The sequence below is a fragment of the Mustela nigripes genome, chromosome 1 (genome assembly GCF_022355385.1).
Source record: "Mustela nigripes isolate SB6536 chromosome 1, MUSNIG.SB6536, whole genome shotgun sequence".
NCBI classification, from domain to species: domain Eukaryota; kingdom Metazoa; phylum Chordata; class Mammalia; order Carnivora; family Mustelidae; genus Mustela; species Mustela nigripes.
In genome coordinates, this window is record NC_081557.1 from 216,965,827 (window position 1) to 216,986,193 (window position 20,367).

Consider the following 20,367-nt stretch of genomic DNA (forward strand, 5'->3'; position numbering starts at 1 on the left):
CCAAATGTTGAGAGCAGTCTCTGTCATTTTTTAATATTATTCCTCTTTTCTTTAACAAACTCTGCACATTTTATAAGTGGAATTATTATTTATTAAACTAAGTTTAAGAAACAAATATTATAGAAAAAAGCAGAAACCATCCCAAAAAATCCTTCAAAGATACCCTTGGCTGATTTTTGTGGCTGTCACCATGGTGTCTGTTATAAAACCCAACATGCACTTCTCTAATTGTTCATTTATTTACTTTTCTTTCCATTATATCCTGAGATCACAGAGGACAGGGACTCTAATTCCTGTTTGTACCTTAGAGCTAATGTACTGCATATTATGTTATAGGTTTTTGATATTTTGAGTAGAGGAAGTATATAATTGAAGGTCAAGGACTTAACTTTTATATGTTTCCACCAATTAAATATTTATTTTCCTAGTAGTTCTTACCAGGGACTGCTGTTTTTTCACTGGTTAAACAAACATTTATGGGATACCTATAAAGTGCTAAAATTTTTAGTAGATGAGATGAATTTACAGAGAAGAAAGACCCAGCTCCTAATTTTAGTACTTCAATCCTGTAGAAGATGCCCACCAGGAAACAAAAAATGATAGTACACTGTGAAAGATGCACCGAGATAAATGGAAGCACAGAGCTTTCAGAGCCCAGAGGAAGCCTAGCTGTCCCCCTGCACTCTCTTCCCTCAAATACACCAGAGTCCTTTCCACCTCAAGGCCTCTACACATCTGGTTCCTCTGTCCCTGAACATACTTTTTTGCTGTTCACATGATTGGGCTCCTACTAATTATTCATGTTTCAGCTTGAATGTCACTTCAAAAGAAAGACATTATGGATGTTCTGACTTTCAGGTCAGTTTCTACCATTCTTTTTCACATTACCTTTGTTTCCTTTATAATGGTTATGAACATTGGACTATATAATTTGTTTATGTGCTTGCATGATGTCTTTCTTCCTCCACTGGACTGGGCACTCTATGAAGGGAGTATCTTTGTCTTTCTTGTTCAGTACTGTTTGAAGCAGCAATATCAGTCCTGGCAATAACAGCCCAGCAAGCATCCATTGGTTGAATGAATGCAAGTATGAATGAGCAGAGAATGTCCAGCTCCAAGGGAACTGGTGAGGGGAGGGCACAAGAATAGCTATCAAGTAATGTTTGTTTAAGATGATTCCACAATTTAAAGTGCTTAGATCTTCCCCTCTGCACATCTGTTATAAGCAACATTTTGCAGATGAGAAAATCTGAAACACAGAGCTAAATCCCTCATACAGAGATAAATAAGCAAAAAGTAATACATGGTGGTATGAGAGACTCATGGTCAGGTTTATTTTGAACCCCAATCCTCTACTTTTCCATGAATTAGACAGTATCTCAAGCAGCTACAGGAATTACTGTTCTCAACCTTTCATTTCCTTCTGGGGAGGCAAATTCTTTACTACTCCCAACTATCTTGTAAACACAACATGTCCAGGATTCAGAGAGATGGATAAAGGAATTTCTGTCATTTCTTTATAAGTCCTATAGACTTTTTCATTTCTGCCTCTGGAATCTCTTTTCTTATTTTAATGTTCATGGTATTTGGCTCTCTGTTACTTTGGCGCTTTGTCATCCAGATAAGGAATATTATATTTATGTGAGTGTCTTGCATCTCCGTGCCCTTTGCATATTCTGCAACAATTGCTCTGCTTACTGTTAATTCTTTGCTTCACCAGAGTTAATTATTTTATTTACAACCTCAGGTTTTCAATTCTCTGTCTCACCAATATCTCCTAATTTCTTCTTCCAGTTCCCTTTATGTATTATTGAATTCTCTAAGTGAATTATTTAACTCTGCATAGCATTTTGGGATGTGATTTGCATGAAACATGTTGTACAAACTAAAAGCATATCATATTAAAGCGTCTATAATTGCTTGAAGAAAATGTCCCCTGGGAATGCATTGTGCCGTATGTAATGGCTGAGGGAAAATTTTGAGCTCTAATACGACAGCAACATGAAACAACAAAAAAGAGTGACATAGTTACATGGGAAGATTTGACTTGCACTTAAGTAGATGAAATGTGTTTATGTGCCAACCAGGTTCTTTTTGTTTTGTTTTAAATTTTCTTTTTCCCTTTGACTTTAAAGGTAATGGAAAGAACAAAAGGGGGATTTTCCCCTTAGCTAATCTCTACAACAATTTTATAGAGTGGGTATTACTGTCTCCATCTTATAGATGAGGCAAAGATTTATCTGTGGCAGATAAAGCTTTTAGTTGACATAAAGGTCTTTCTTCCAAATTTCCAAAATTTCTAGTCTTTGTTTTGGTTCCTGCCTTTTTTTTTTTTTTTTTTTTTTTAAGATTTTATTTGTTTCCTTGAGAGAGAGTGAGAGAGAGCGAAAGAAAACACAAAAGGAGGAGAGAAGCAGACTCCCCACTAAGCAGTGAGCCCAGTGTAGGCCTCAATCTCAGGATTGGATATCAGGCTCTATCCCAGGACTGGAGACCACAACCAGAGAGCCTTAAGCAGATGACTATTCCTGCTTGTTAAGAGTATATGACAGAAGATATAGTGTGATTGAGTGGACTGAACTCTGTCTAAATGACTTTGGTCACAGAGCTGAGCAAGGAATGAGTTAGGGGATTTAAGGGAACAGATGTGTTGGCAAGACAGAGAGAAATTTCTTGTAGAACATTTTTCTAGAACTTGAGCCTGGAAGTCAGCGGCTTCTAATTATACCATCTCTGAGGTCATAGTAGCTCTGGTTGGTGCCCAAGTACTTATATTCAAACATCTTTGTTTGATTTTAAACTCTCTTGATAATCTTGACACACCTATGACAACAACCTAATTCCCATTGTTTTCTTATTTTTCTCTAGTCAGAGGACTTATCACTAACTTTGAAACACTCTACTTTCAATTCCATTTACATGTATTTCTAGGTAACAGAATAAATTAGTATATATTTCTCATCCCATTTTCTCAGGAGGGGGACAGGGAGAAAGATAAGACTTCCTCCAGCAAAACTGTTCTTCTAGAGTAACGAAGAGACAATATAGATGACAAATGTTGATTATCTTTGTTTAGCAGGTCAAGGTACTGTAACAAAATACCAAAACTGGTGATTTAACAACAGAATGGTATTTCTTATACTCCTAGAGGCTGTGAAACTCCAGATGAAGGCACTAGCAAATAATGGTATCTGGTGAGTGGCAGCTTCCTGGTTCTTAGATGGTTGTTTTCTTGCTGTGTCCTCAACATGGCAGAGAGAGAAGAAGCAAGTTCTTTTGTGACTCCTGTAAGGGCAATAATCCCATTCCTAAGGTCTCTACTTTCATGACCTCATTTAATTTTAATTATTTTCCATAGCCACACATCCTAATATCATCCCATTGGAGAGTAGGGTTTCAAAATACGAATTTTAGAGGAACACACACATTCAGTCTGTAACAATGTTTAATTGTTTCTAGGCAACAGAATAAATCTCAGCTAATAGAATAAATGTCCTTTCATGTATACGAGGTTGCACTGTGCCAGCTCAGAGGAAAACTTATGTTTATCTTAACAGAGTTTGCTCATCTCAAGGAATTATGGTCAGTAGATTCTGTGGGGCCCATATTCAAAAGAGTTCATGCAATTAGAACATGTTTCTTCTCCAGGAATTGGGACATCAAGGGCAAAAGCTCAGGTTGTGGTGATACATGAATCTGTAAACCCAAAGGAGACTAAGGATGAAAGCTCCTCCTGTGGGGAAAGAAAAAGCTAAATGTATGAAAACGGGGCTTCCCTGATCTGAAAAACTTGAGCTGAGTTTTGAGGAAATCATTGTACAAAGTTGACTGGTGAAGGTGGAGTTGGGAGTGCGATGCTGAGAGTGAAGGCTGGGTGCAAGCGGAATCCATGCAGGACAAACCTTTTGCAAATGCTTATGTGAGGTAGATCCTAACCCCAACACACACACACACGCACACACACACACACACACACAGATCTGTCTGGTCCTCTGTGAATCTCTATCACAAATAATTTGCATATATGCATTTTGAATGAGAGTGTTTGCTCTGATGGAGGCAGATGGCTCTGAATGGGTTGTGGTGGGCCAAGTATGACCCCAATAACAGGAAATATAACTTTTGACCTGGGCAACACTTAAAAGATTCCAGGCCTTACAGAGACCAAACTTTATTTTTTAATCGCTCTCTGTAAACTCATTATGTATATAAGAAGTCACTGTTGGTGAACTAAACTAAAAAGTGTTATATTACTTTTAAAAATTTGCCCTGTAAGTTATGTTAACTTTCAAAGCAAAAGTCAGGTGTCAGTGCTTCTTGAAGTAGTTCTAATTCTCTCTAGCCACGACTGAGCATTTTGGTATTTTTAACTTTGTCATCATTTACATATGATGCATTGAAGATGTACTTTGTGCCAAGAAATGTATGAGGCTTTTAAAGATGCCAAATCGAGCAGGCTGGCATAAGTACATGCATCAAGATTCCACACAGAAAGATGACCAGTCTAAGCCAGAGTAAAAGGCCTTCCTCGTGAATAGAAACCACTCAATTTCCATTCTAGCATTTCGGTATTTGGTGCATCAAATGATTTGAGTTATCTAAATGCAATGAAAAATGTTCTCATTTTCAAAAATTACATTCTACTCCTTAGAAAAATACATTCAATTCCTTAAGGAAGAATTTTGTAAAATTGAGTTTGCCCAATCCAAGGAGAAACTGGGTATCATAAGGAATTAATCCTGTTTTGCAGATCTTGAGCTACCAAAAAGATTTGAATTATTATTATTATGAATGTTGACGTTCAAATACTGACATAAAAGTAACACTTGGGTACTAGTTTGTTCTGTTCTTAAGAAACTTCATATTACAAAATTGCATGATAAAAGCAAATCATTGTGGGAGTATGGTTTGAGAGATTTAGATTTCCCTTAAAAAAAAAAAAAACAGAAATGCAACATGGAGGCTTAAGTGGGTAGAAGAATAAATGAAACAAGAAGGGATTGGGAGGGAGACAAACCATAAGTGACTCTTAATCTCACAAAACAAACTGAGGGTTGCCGGGGGGAGGGGGTTTGGGAGAAGGGGGTGGGATTATGGACATTGGGGAGGGTATGTGATTTGGTGAGTGCTGTGAAGTGTGTAAACCTGGTGATTCACAGACCTGTACCCCTGGGGATAAAAATATATGTTTATAAAAAATAAAAAATTAAAAAAAAAAAAAAAAAAAAACAAAAACAGCCATTATATGGAAATTTCAGCTTAAAGTTTTTTTTTTTTTCCAAGAATATAAATGCGTAGCTATCAAATGTTAAGGTGAATTAAAAAATTCAAAATTTACATCATGCTCTTGACCAATACTAATGATCTAACAATATTTATAAGCACATCATTAGTGTATTACTTTATATTTATAAGCACATCATTAGTGTATTACTTTCATACATTCATATAATTTTATCATCTTACCTCTTATTGTTACAATAAGCAATATATAAAGCCACTGAGTCATTGGTCATGAGGAATAATTTCTTTATGATCATGTCTATAGTTTGTGACTATTATCGGCATTATTCGAACCATGTTCTCAATAACAATGACAACTATCATTTGTTAAATTCTTAGCTCTTTTCCAGATATCTCATAAGCACCTTTATATAAAATATTTAATTTATCATCACAACAGCTGTATGAGATTGATATGGACTTTAATCCCCCATTAGTAAAGATAAAGTGGCTTCTGAGTCAGTATATAGCTGCACTGGGATTTGAGCCCTGGTAATGGTGTCTCCACAGCCTGTAGTTTTAACCAATCCACCTTGCTAGCACCCTTCATTAATCAAAGGGCATTTTGAAAATGAGAGCTGTAGGAATACTTTACTTTATTGAGACAATATAGGTCATAAGGAGAAATGAGCATATTGTGCTATATATAATAAATTTGAACATAATATACATTAAAAGAAATATATGTGGTAATGAAATTCTGTTATAAATTTCCAGTTACTTCTTACTCAAGTATTGACAATTTTGACCCAGCATGTCTAAGAAGCAAATCTCTTTTGCAGCTTAAGCTACCTTTCTTCTCTCCATTGATTCTGATAATCTTTTTTTTTTTTTTTTTTTTTTTTAAGGTTTATTTCACAGTTTCTGTGCTGCATCATCTACTTCGTGCTTTGGTACTCTTTCATCATCAGCAGAAAAAGTTCAGTTGTTTATACAGTAGGCCAAGTTGTATTCTTTAAATAATATTTCTTTATTAGTTGATAGTTGTTTTCTAAAAAGGACTTTGCTTCCTAATAATGGATCATGCATAATGCTGGTGCTTTGCCTGCCTTATTGATTAAGGAATACAGACATATGTTGTCATTCTCTCTCTCACCTGAGGATTCTGGGCCAATATTCTCTATATTGATAGCACTTATTTGTTTATTTATTACCCATGACTATAGGAGCGAATTTTAAAAACTTAAAAATAATGCAAACATTGTCAATTTGTAGTCTCAGCTAAAAATAGATTTTTCCTCATGAGTTAGCACCCTGACATAATCTATGCAATAAAATATTATATTATAAAATATCATGTCACTCTCAAAGAGTTGTGCCTCAAGCTCTGACTACTTATTGCACTTAAAATATCGTATAGACTGTCATTCAAGTTGTACAGTGGATCAGTATGAGACCTGTGTAATCACTGTGTTCTAATCTAGATGGATTGCTGTGAATGAGTTACTTAACCTCTTAAAACTCAGTTTATGAACTTGTAAGATATGAGTAAGATGTGACTTGGACTTAATTTGGAGTACAGTACCTGCAACAGAATAAGAGCTGCATAAATGACTCCTTTTATTAAGCCAATGATGTTCTCTTGTCTTCCTAGCTTGCTGAGAATATTCATCTTGAATGAATGATAAATTTTGTCAGATTTTTTTTTCCTGTATGAATTGACATGATCATATGTTTTTTCTTCTTTATACTGTTAGTAAGTTGTACTAGCTGAGGTCCTACATGATCTACTTTCCAGTTAATATTCCCATATTATCCTCTAGTGTTCTCCCTTTCTCCTTCTCTGGTCTAGGCACATTACCTCCTTTCCACTTCTTCAACACTTCAGGCCTTTGGACCATTCCACTTCTTGCTCATCTAGCCTTTTCCCAAGATAGCCACATGGTTAATATCTTTATTTCCCTGAAGCTTTTGCTCAGATTTTATCGTAATGAGCCATTCTAGTCAATAATGTTAACCTGAACCTTCTGAACCCCCTCAGTTTGAATTATTTTTTGTGTATCATTTGTCACCTTCTAACATATTATATAACTTACTTTTCATTGAATTTATTATTTTTCTGTTCCTCCATTTTATTTCTTCCTCTAGCTCACACCCCACAAAAATTGTAAGCTCTATGAAAGCAAGGTCTTCTATTTCTTTCTTTCTTTTCTTTTTGACATATTCCAGTGTCTAGAACTGGCTCAGAGTAGGTACCGTATCCATATTAGTTCATTGACTGACTGACTCACAGAATGAATACCTGAATGGGTTCTGCTTTTGTCTTTGTTAGCCCATTCTCACCTATTGGAAGTCCGTTTCCTTATGTGACTGAGGGAGAAGTGGGTATAGTCAAAGGTTATACCATCCTTACATCATATTACTTTAAGGAATCCAGAAGAAAGATTGAACAAGAGATGAAGAAGAGATTCAGAAAAGAATTGTGAGAGTTGTGAGGGCCAAGTGCTTGGCTTGTGTTTCTAAACTTGTTTTCAGTAGTTGTTTGAGAAAAGGTCTTTTCCTAGAATCAGAACCATGTGGATCTAGGATTAGAGTAGGATCAAGTCACTATCCAAAGAAAGTAACGTGCTTTACAGAACCCACAGATATTCATCACTGTCTTTAATTTTGATGTGACACTTCTACAACATAATTCTTATTTGAGGAAAGGGCCAACGTGACCAGATATTAGGAGTCCGCTTTAAATTGTCTTGAAGTAGGAGTTACTCAAAAGCTGGCACAAGCTTATTCCAAGTTACTCTCTTAACCGTCGAAAATTCAGGAAATTTTGTTTACATTGTTCTTTGCTCCCAAACCTTTTCAACTAACCACATTGTTAGTTCTTTCTAAATACACACAAAGAGGGCTCTTGGGTAGCCACAAGGCTTATGTTTATTTTAAGGAAAATTGCTTTAGTCAGCAAAGATAACTTTTCCATATTGGCAAAGCACTCCACAACTTACAGCAATTATGGAAAGATACAGAGTTGAGAAAGGATACCACAAATGAAAACAAACATGACATTTTATAATGGATAGATATAGTAATGTTGAAGAGACACTTAAAAGAGGAAAATTGTTGGAAATATGAAGTTTCCCATAACATCTTACATATGCCTATGTCTGAGAAGTAAAATCCTATAGAGTGAAACAAAGTATCCATTATATTATATCATTTAATATTATTTAACATTTAAGATTTAAATACTTTATTCAATATTATTTAATATTTATTATTTAAAACTCCTCATCACAACACTAACAGATAGGTATTGTTTTATTTTACAGATAAAGAAACCAAATTTTCGATACTTCAAGTAATTTATTTAATGTCAACCATGAAGATGTGGGTAATCAGACTAACTTAGAGTTATTCGATTCTAAATTTCAATTTTCTGTATTAGACAACAGTAATATTCTCCCAAGAGACTTGAGTCTCTTTTCTTCTAATTCATGATATTGTATAATTTACTGAACTGTTATAAGTAAGGGTGATGATGCAAGGCTGTGTCAGGCCCATCAGGTTTAGAAGTTCTATGCATTATTTTTTTATAAATCCAAGATCCAAACCATTGAAGTGAACGTGAGTTCACACCCTGCTTCTTTGCTTGTTATTAACACAGCCTGTGGTTCAGAACAGAAGTCAATCAGGGAAAATGCAGACATGAAAATGAATATTTAAGCCTATTTTTATTATTTGAAGGTTGATTCCTATGGTAAGAATGATTAATTACAACTCAAGAAGTATTCCAGATGAAAAACATTTTATTTACACCATAACATCATGTAGCAAATGTAAGAACTTCTATTATATTGTCCTTTGTAGTAAAAGTTTTTTTAAATTTTTTATTATGTTAGTAAAGGTTTCAAGTGATTAAGTAGTCAGATTATTTTTATAGCAATGAAACGTTCAAGAAGAACGTTATTTTCTGTTTCTGTTTCTTTTTTTTTTTTTTTTTTAAGATTTTATTTATTTATTTATTCGACAGAGAGAGATCACAAGTAGGCAGAAAGAGATCTCTGGATCTCCTGGATCTCTTATTCTATTATCTATTTCAATTAAAATAAGCCCAGAGATGTTCTAAAAGGTAATAGTAGAGGATAGACCATCAAAAAGAGAGAGGGGGAAGCAGGCTCCCCACTGAGCAGGGAGCCTGATGCGGGGCTCGATCCCAGGACCCTGGGATCATGACCCAAGCTGAAGGCAGCAGCTTTAACCCACTGAGCCACCCAGGTGCCCTAATTTTCTGTTTCTTGAACTAAGATAACACCAGAAACCATGAAACCCAGTAAAGGGAAATAAGCAACCCGTTGTTTTTGAAGAATGGATACATATTTAGCTAAGGAGAAATATTCCTATAGTATTTCTATAAATTGTGATATCTATTAATACTTTCACCTCTAGTAATAAAAAGCACTGGACTTCCAGTTAGACACCTATAAGAGGTCCTGTTGGCTGATGCTTCTTTTACTAACTTGCTGGGTGAACTTGGGCAGGTCATTTAGCTTCTCCGAGTCACTGAATCTTCATATGTTAAATATGGATTCCCTTATCACAAATACTTTATTAGAATACAGTAGAACCAAAAATATACAGTAAATTGTAAAGCCCAAATCACATAAAAGGGATTATTTTTAATAAATTAGTAGTCACTCTAAAAAATTTTCAACAGTTTTGTCACTGTTGCCAATGCCTGAAAATTCTTGTAACCAAAATGTGTCTTACTAAACAGGAAATCAAGGTGGGAGCTGGGATGGGGAGGGGTATTATTTGTAAAATTTCTCTGAAATGTTTTTGCTAGTTAAAAACTTGAATACTTAATCTTTATAGATGTAGCAATTAATGAAAACACTTTTTTGTCAGGTGCCTGGGTGGCTCAGTAGGTTAAGCATCTGCCTTTGGCTCAGGTCATGATTCCAGAGTGAGGAGATCCAGTCCCGTGTCAGGCTTCCTGCTCAGCAGGGACTGCTTCTCTGCCCCTCCCCTGGCTTGTGCTCCCTCTCTCTCTTTCTCTCTCACCATCTCTGTCTCACATAAATAAATAAAGTTTTTAAACAGAGAAAGAAAACATTATTTGTTTCTGTATGTGAGTGAGTGTATTTTAAGGAAAGGGTTGGTATTGGTAAGAAATACGTAGCTGCAGCATTGGGAATTTTATTATAAAATTACTAACCAGAAAATATGCAGTGGTAATTTGTTTTTTGAGTAAACTTTGAATAGGATATTCAGTATTTATTTAAAGAAATAGTTACCATGGCATCCTTACAGAAAAACACACCAGCACCTGATAGCAAAAATAACAGTTTTAATATTGTTCTTTAAACTAGAAAATATGCATATATAGAAACAGCATTGGGGTTAATATTATAAAAGCATGACCATGTGTGCTTTAGAGTATATATTCCAATTGGGAGACTTTTTCAGGAAAAAAAAATTAGTTAAATGAAAGTTTGTTTTTAAACTGTATCACTTTTATTTATACAGCTAGGTAATTACATTTATGTAAATTAAGATGAGATAAGTTTTTTGGAGAAAATAAAATCACACATCCCTTGATAAACCACTACATTTATCTTTATTGCTTCACCTTCCCTATAGGTTCTGTGACCTGCGACTTCCCCTCCCACATTATTTATGTTTCTCAGAATGTGAATTCCTGAAATAGGCAAAGTTCTTTCATGATTTTTGTTTTATACAATGACATCATTTGACCTAATAACCTTCCTATATCTCATAATATTGCTCCCTGATGCTCTCTGCTCCATCCTTTAAAATCTAGCCAGAAAGTGTTCATGTTTTGAACTTTCCTCTGCTACCTAGTAAAATTAGGAGCTCCTTTGTGTCTGTATAATTATTTTCATTTAATTCTGTAATAATGTAGTGTAACTCCTCACATGAGCTCCTTAAGAAACTTGAGATTCACAAAGAAAAGGATTAATAGATTCAGGATGATTTATTCATTCATTCTTTATTTCAACGAATATTTATAGAGTGTTTGGCAAATATTGAGCAAGCAAGTATCAGTAAAAATCATAGTCCTCGCCTTCATAAAACTTACATGGAACTATCTCACCTAGGGCAGGCAGGCATTTATCAAGCACTCATAGAATCAAGTTTATTTTTACAACTATGGTTAATTCTATGAGGGTAATGGTATTAGGTAAGGATACCTCTAGGAAAATTTTGACAAATCCAGCAGATCAGAATAGGTGTCCTCAGGGAGAGACCTTAAGATGAGTGGTAGAACCAAAGACCAGACCTATCTGGAGTTCTCTGTTCTAAGAGAAATAGAAAATTGCCAGAAGAGCATTTTTTTTTTTTTTTTTTTTTTACATAATCTACTTATCTGAGAGAGAGAAAGAGTAGGGGTGGTGGGGCAAAGGGAGAGCGAAAGAGAATCTTAAACAGATTCCCTGCTGAGCATAAAGTCCAACCCCAGGCTCTGATCTCATACCTCAAGATCATGACCTGTGCGGAAATCAAGAATCAGAGGCTTAATCAACTCAGGTACCCTGAAAATTGCTAGCAGCTTTAAAGGCAGGCTTGGGGTGGGTGGGGTGGTAACACCAGCAAAGAACAGGATTATATTGTCTTCAATTTGTGTGGGTCAACTGGCCAATGTTGTGTGGTGCTCAGGGGAGAGGTGATGGTAATTTGGACTAGATAGAAAATGAGCCAGATTTAAGAGAACTTGAGCAGGTGACACTAATGAGACTTTCTGATGAATTAAGAGGTTTGAGGGATTGAGGGAAGTGCCAGATGACAAGGATGCTATCCAAATTTCTAGCTTGGGTCCCTTCAGTCTAAGACTGGGAACTCCTAGAGGCAGGAGGTAGCTGTGATTCAGCCTGGTAACATCTTCAAGGCCATGCTTTTAGCACCTTCAGCACTAACTTGAGTATTTGTTTATTAACACTAAAAAGTGTTAGAAACAGTTACTATGATCATGATACTGTTTCTGAGGTTTTTGTTTTTGTTTATGTTTTAATTAAAAGTAAGGCTGGGGGTGCATGGGGGGCTCAGTGGTTAAAGCCTCTGCCTTCGGCTCAGGTCATGATCCCAGGGTCCTGAGATCGAGCCTCACATCGGGCTCTCTGCTCAGCAAGGAGCCTGCCTCCTCCTCCTCTCTCTCTCTGCCTGCCTTTCTGCCTACTTGTGATCTGTCTGTCAAATAAATAAAGATCTTAAAAAAAAGATCTCCTTCCCTTGAGATACTTACTATGGCTCAATTAGGGACAGAACTATTGCATATAGTCTCTCATTCTCTCATGATGTAGTATTCCAGGTGTGATGATTAAAGGAGTTATGTTGGGATCACAAAGATGTAAACTCACCATAAATCTATAAGTAGAAAAAATGTGAGAAGAAAAAATATCATGGAAGTCATAAAATTTAAGTATGGCATTAAGAAATGAGTATGATTTTGAAAGGTAGCTATGGGCATTCTGATAGAACAGATATCTTAATGCATGGATATGAGAATATGAATAGACTGTTCATTATTGGTGAACAGTCTGGGTTGGTGGGGACAGAGAGTGTTTGAGACAGAAAGAAGAGGAGAACACTGGAAAGGTTGATGTGGATTTTGATTGATGATATGAGTAGTACTTGCTTAATTTGATAAGTAGAAACTTTATGAGTTAGACACAATAATTAGTAAGAATTGGAATGGGATTGACCTAAGATGCTGGAAGATACTTGATAACTCAGAAAAATACTTACTTGGCATATGATCAGCATGGTTTATGGTTGAATTTGAAACGTGAAGGTCAGAAAAGAAGAAAGGTTGACATACTAAGAAAAATGATGCTAGATTCTGTAACAAATAAACCCCAAATTTCCAAGGTTTGATAAAACCGAGCTTTACTTCTCACACAACTTTCCAAAGCAGATGTTCCTGGCAGGGGGGTGTCTTTTCTCCATGTGGTGACTTAGGGACCACAAATACACCATCTTCTGGTTCTTCCATGCTCTAAAGCCTTGGAATCCTTTCATCCAGCTGACTGAAGGGGAAATAGAGCATGTAGGAGGAAGAGATACTTCCTAAAATTTCTGCCTGAAAATTACACATATAACTTCTACTTCTGTTGCTTCTGTATCAGTTACATAGCCAAAATCAGAATACAAAGAAGGCAGGGAAATATTTTTGGGTCATGTATCCAGGCAAAGAAGAAGAGAACAGGTTTTTAAGAGACAGCTAGCTCCCTCTTTCACAAATGATTTTGAGGATTCGAACATGTAACTCTGCATAAGCGTCGGGGTCACCATCTCATATAAATAATCCACAGCAAGAACAGTGATGCCAAAAATGTTTAATGTGAAGTTATGAAGGTCATTCTGCTGGAGATTTCTGGCAGAAATTTGGTCTGTGGATCTGAAATTTAGAGAAAACCTTTGATTTACTTTTTGAATATGGAGGGGGATTTATAAGCTAAGCTGACTGTTACAGAGTGTGTTCAATCAATAACAACATTTTGGTGCTAGAAATAGAATGATGGATGAAAGAGATATGATCCCTTTTCTTTAGTGAAAGAGATGAGGAATTAGGAAATTGACAAGAGAGCATTTCAGATCAACACTGTCCAAAAGAAGGCTCTGCGATGATGGATATGTCCTATATCTGTTCTGGTCAATATGGTAACCGCTAACCGCATATGACTATCAAACACTTGAGAAAGGTGGCCAATATGACTAAGGAACCAAATTTTTATTTTTATTTAATTTTAATTAATTTAAATTTAATTCTAAATAGATTGAAACTCCTTATGGACAAAGACTATGTTTTGACTCATTTGAACAATAACAATCAATAACAATGGTGACAAATACCTCTGGAGTACTGACTCTGTGTTGAGCACAATTCAAAGCACTTTGCCTGAATTAATCAACTTTACCTTTATAATGACCTATTAAGTTAGTCATCTCATTATAATTGTCATTTTTTATGATAAGGAAACTAAGATGCAGAGTTATGAGATATATTTCTTACTCTTAGAAAATATGTGGTCCAATGCAAGAAATAGACAAACAGATCACACTATTGCCATAGTGGGAAAAGCAATGAAGAAAACCACTAAGTGACTATAATGAGCCAGGAAGCAAAGACTGGAATTCACCCAGTGATGGAGATGAAGATGCTACTACAGAAATGGAGCTAAGGCAGGCTGGCAAAGCTGGCTATGTGAAATCTCTCTCATAAGCACCCACTCATTCTGCCTCCCTTCTTCTTTCCTCTATCCTAGAATTATAGGATGCTCAGATTACTTCTATACCCACATGGCAAAGCCCACTTGCCTTTTGACTTTAATCCTACTGTGGTTCCCAGCCTGTGGAGTGCTGACAGTATGGAAATACTGAAATATCAAAACTGAAAGGAACTCTTTGCTCTTCCCAGCCCTCTGGCTTCAGTTAGTCTGACTCTCAGTCTGTTTACAGCTGGAGGTGGTGGCCATGGCCTGTCTGCCCTTACCTCAGGACGGAACAGGTCAGCCTGCCTGGAGCTGAGCTCAGCCCATTTCCATGCATCATTAAGGCTGGATAATGATTAGCTAAATTATTCCTTCTCTAAGCCTAATGAGCTGTGAGGTGATACATTTGTGGTTCAGTCTAAAAGATATAAAGTAGATGAAGTTTGTCCAGAAAATCTTCCTCTAGAAACCATCGACTTGGCTCTTCTTTTGTCATTCTAGAGAAGTATGACCCACATGGCAACCCAGATCATTGATGAACTGTTATCAACTTTGCGACAATAACAGGATTGTTTTTCTTAGTTTATCCTGTATATATATGTACATATGGGTATATATCTGTTTTGTGAAAATGTGACAATGGATGTCTCTCATTTGGAGCAGTAATAAATATTTTTCTTTTTTTGTTGTTCTTTTCACTTTCATTTTTTTTTAAAAAATATTCTATTTATTTATTTGAGAGAGAGAGAGAGAGAGGAGGAAAGAGAGAGCATGAGTTGGAGGGTAGGGAGAGGGAGAAGCAGACTCCCTGATGAGCAGGGAGCCCAATATGGGGCTCTATCCTAGGACCCCAGGATCATGACCTGAGCCTAAGGCAGACACTTAACCAATTGAGCCACCCAGATACCCCTTCACTTTCCATTTGAAATCAAGTGTGTTTATGACTTGCTGGTATGTTTATATAGTTTTGGTTTTGATATCAATTTATGTAATATAGTTCTGAAAGTGAGATCGCCATCTTATCTTTGAATGAAGAAACTCCGGTTTTAAAGGAGTTGTATGTGCATCATGAGTGACTGTGAGTATTTAAATCTGCATAAATGGAATTTGATGTTCTATAAAGAAACTCAACACTAGATTTCCTGATGTCACATTTTGTTCTGGAGACTCTGTGTGTGTGTTAGGGTAGGCTCAGCTGTGGAAACAAAAGTGTCACTGGCTTGACAAAATGGAAGCTAATTTTTCCTCACATAACTGTCCCGGAAGATTGTTTAGGCAGAGAGCCCTCCTCCCCTCATTCCTGCTGTGACCCAGTCCCTCTCTAGCTTATAACTGCACCATCCTTTGGGACAGAGGGTAGGAATTGTGGGAGTGGCACCATAGCTTTCTTAAAAAACTCTGACCAAGAATTTTCCCATACCATTTCTACCCACATTCCAATGGAGAGACCCCATTTATGTGATCTAACTGCAAGAGAGGTTGGGTCATTTCGTCCAGATCTGTATCTAGCTGTGATCTCTATTCTGATGGAAGGAGAGAGATGATTTTGGTGAGCAGCTGCATTTCTGCTACGTTTTCGTTATGTAAAATATTGTTCAGGTTGAAGTGACATATATTCATTCCACTTTTTAAATACAAAAATATCTTTCTTTTTTCATATGTTCAAAATGTATACTTATTGTGTTCCTGATTCCCCTGCTTCTTTTGACTTCTCTCTCTCTCTCTCTCTCTCTCTCTCTCTATATATATATATATATATATATATATATTTCTTATTCATCTGCTCTTGAAATACTTTGAGCCTTTCCATTCACCCCAGGCTCCAAACTGTCCACATAGAGGTAGATCAATCTTTGTAATGTTTAACCCAATTTACTTTCTTTAATATTCTTGCTACCACTGTCTTTCAGACCTTGAGTCCATCTTAACTAAACTTTGCTATCAGCCTCCCAGGGAGACTTCCAGTCTTCTTTCTTTCTCTCTTCAAATCCATCTTACACACTGCTTCTAGGTTAAATCTGAAAAACTCCCTATCCCCCAAAATCCCGAGCTCAAAATTTATGATGACTTTTCACTCAATTTTTGAGTTTAGATCTCCTTCCCCCTGGGAATCAGGTGCTTCTCACCATCATATCAATTTGCCTTCCAGGTACTGGCCTGAAATCTATAGAACACGCTGTGATTCAGTCATTTCCCACAATCTATGCTTATTACTTTTCTATTGCTACTGTGCCAAATTCCCCCAAAATTTAGTAGTTTAAGATTAAACAAATTTATTTTTTACAGTTGTGAAAATCAATTGTTCTCACTGGGCCTAAATCAAGAAATCATTCTGTCTGTGTTCCTTTCTGGAGGCTTAGAGAAGAGAATCCATTTTTTTTTTTTTTTTTTTTGCCTTTCCAGTTTTAGAAGATATTCCATATTCCTTGGCTCATGGTCTCCTTCCTCCATCTTAAAAACCTGAAATTACAACACTTCTACTGTTCTTCCTTTGTCATCTCTTTCCCTCTCTTTGTGATTACATTGAGACTACCCAAAATAGTCTAGGATAATGGGACCTTAAGGACAGGTCCTTGGTTACATAAATTCCATTCACAACCTTAATTCCACTTGCTATGGAACCTGACATACTCACATGTTATGGCTATTAGGAAATGGACATCTTTCAAAGGGGTATAATTCTGCTTAGGGTACCATGTTTTCTTCTCTCTTGATTCCAGCTCTCCGCCCCCCCTTCTTTTATCCCTTTTCCCATCTCAGAATGTCTTCTCTAAGCCCCTTCACCCTTTGACCCCCTACTCATCATTCATTGTCAAAGTTCATCTCTTATTCAACTTCTCCAGAATCTCCTCACTGGAAGAATATGCATCCATTCTTCATATTTTGTCACTTTTTAAACACATTGCCTGGTTTACTTAGCATTTGAATGAACAAACAGACACACAAAAATGATTGCATTTTGAGTTATCTCTGTGGGTTGATTGCAGTTTTCTTAGAGGGAGGGCACTATGTTTGTGCATTTTTTTAGTGGCCTTCATAGTCTTTGAGAATGTTCTTATATGTAGTAACCACACATGTAATTTTTGTTGCATTACATAGAATTTACTCATTAACCACCAGCAACCAAGGGGCACAGTAGCATAAGTAATCCTTTAAGAGCAGGCAACCCACAACTAACTTGCATATGTTTTAGGAATGCTTCTTATGTGGCTTTTCCAAGCAACGTCTAGTTAAATTTTCTTCCTTATACTGATTTTATTTCATATAGTTTCTCTTCTGAATGGACTCATGAGTAAGCATGAAGATATCACCTTTGACAGTATGCTTACCCACACTGATCACATTTATTGGCCTTCTCCCTGAAATGGATTCTCCAGAGAAATAAGATTTAGATGTTTGTCTGAAGATTTTCTCACAACAGAAAAGCTTATAGGGTTTCCCCCTGTGTAAGTTCCCTGATGAATGACAAAGTTGATTTCCAAACTCATTTTTTCTATAAGTATCCAAAGTATAGATTTTCTTCCCATGGGGACCCCTTGGTTGGCCTTTTGGCAAACTAGCTTTCTCAGCTTTTTACCCTGATGTGGATTTTGTCTTAGGCTTTGATCAAATGTTGATTTAGGAGCTTACTTAAATCTCATTTTCAGGCACAGTCTTTAATTATTTTCTTTACTTGAGGGCTTTCCTGTAAATACTAGGTTACCTATATCTTCCAGATTTTGAGGATACACATCATTAAGGTTTTTTTTTTTTTTTTTTTTTTTAACTGAAGTTTTGTTGGAACTCTTCTTAAAATTAGGCCCTTTAATTCAGAATTGAATCTCACATTAACATAGAATGTCTTAAGAGCATGTGTTTTGTGAGACCAGTTGCTTCCTCTTGTTTTGCTGGAATAGTGGCTGTGGAATACTTGGTAGATAACTGGTTCTCCAACTTGAGTTTGCATCACATGCCACAGAATCACCTGGACAACTTGTCAAACCAGAGAGTGGGGGTGGGGGGGCTCACTCCTTGAGTTTCTGGGATGCCCTGAGAATTTGCATTTTTATTAAGTTCTCATGTGAACCACACTTTGAGAAACACCAATGTAGGTAGTACTCTGCAGGAAGAAGCAATCTAAGAGTAAGAAAATGCATTCATTCAGTCACTAATTTGTTTATTCATTCATTGAATAAGTATTTATTGTGTGCTTATTGTATTTCATTCCAAAGCTTATTTTCTTTTCTTTATATTCATTTTATTGATTCAGATTCAGATATAGAAGTGTCTTCTATTTTGCATAAATTAATATTTAAGATAACTTATATAAATGTATTGAGACATTAATATCTAATGCCTGGGCTGCTTCTTACAAAATAAAAGTGAATTCAGTGATTATTTATGGAGTGCCTGCATTCTACAAAACTTTGTACTAGAGACAGAAAGTAAAATAACATATTTAAAAAAATATTAGATACATTAAAATGCTTCTCTGCATCTCTGTATTCTCCCATGCAACATGCATGGATTTGTAAGTCTTGCTATTGACCTTACTATAATAAAATTGATAATTAGTTTAAGCTTGTATGCTATCATCATGTATTAGGCTAGACAGGTTTCATTTGGGTTTCACTTGTTTTTCTGCAAGTGTGTGTGTGTGTGTTTGTTTATTTATTTTTATTTTTATTATGTTATGTTAATCACCCTACAGTACATCATTAGTTTTTGATGTAAAGTTCCATGATTCTTTGTTTGTATATATAACACCCTGTGCTCCATGCAATATATGCCCTCCTTAATACCCATCACCAGGCTAACCTATCCCGCACCCCCCTCCCCTCTAAAACACTCAGATTGTTTCCCAGAGTCGATGGTCTCTTATGGTTTGTCACCCCCTCTGCTTCTCCCCCCTTCAGTTTTCTCTTCCTTCTTCTAATGTCTTCCATACTATTCCTTATATTCCACAAATAAGTGAAACTGTATGATCATTGTCTTTCTTTGCTTGACTATTTCTTTTAGCATAATCTCCTCCAGTTCCATTCATGTGGATACAGATATTGGCTATTCATCCTTTCTGATGAATGAGTAATATTCCATTGTATATATGGACCACATCTTCTTTATCCATTCGTCTGTTGAAGGGCATTTCGGTTTCTTCCATAGTACAGTAACTTCTTTCAAGACATGTCTCCAAAGACAAGGGAAAAAAAGTGAAAATGAACTTTTGGAGCTTCATCAAGATAAAAATCTTCTGCACAGTGAAGGAAACAGTCAACAAAACAAAGAGGAAGCCAAGGAATGGGAGAAGATATTTGCAAATTACACTACACATAAAGGGCTGGTATCCAAGATCTATAAACAACTTCTCAAACTCAGCACCCAGAAAACAAGTAAAAAAATGGGCAGACAACATGAACAGACCCTTTTCCAAAGAAAACATACAAATGACTAACAGACACATGAAAAATGTTCAACATCATTAGCCATCAGGGAAATTCAAATCAAAACCACACTGAGATACCTCCTTTTCATTTTAACTTTTGTTGTTAGATCTAAATTGAGAAAAAACACTGCTGAGTACAGAAATATGAAGGGTGAAAATCCCCTACGTTAAATCTGTATTCATTTTTATTTATTTCAGTTGTATTTATAGCCATAGGATTTCATTTATTATTCAAATATTATAGTAAACTAAAAAAGGACTTTTGAAAGGAAATAGATGACTCAAAATCCAAAACCCTAAGTTCATTAATGTCTCTGTTATGTGTTTGTGTGTGTGTGTGTGTGTGTGTTTGTATTTGTATTTGTGCATATACCCTGCAGTATTTCCTGCTGGCTCTTGTCTATATGTACATTTCTTATAATATGGAGGTGTTCATAGTTTTTATTTTGCCTTTTTCACTTATTATATTATAAAGTATTTCCCATTTTTTATAGT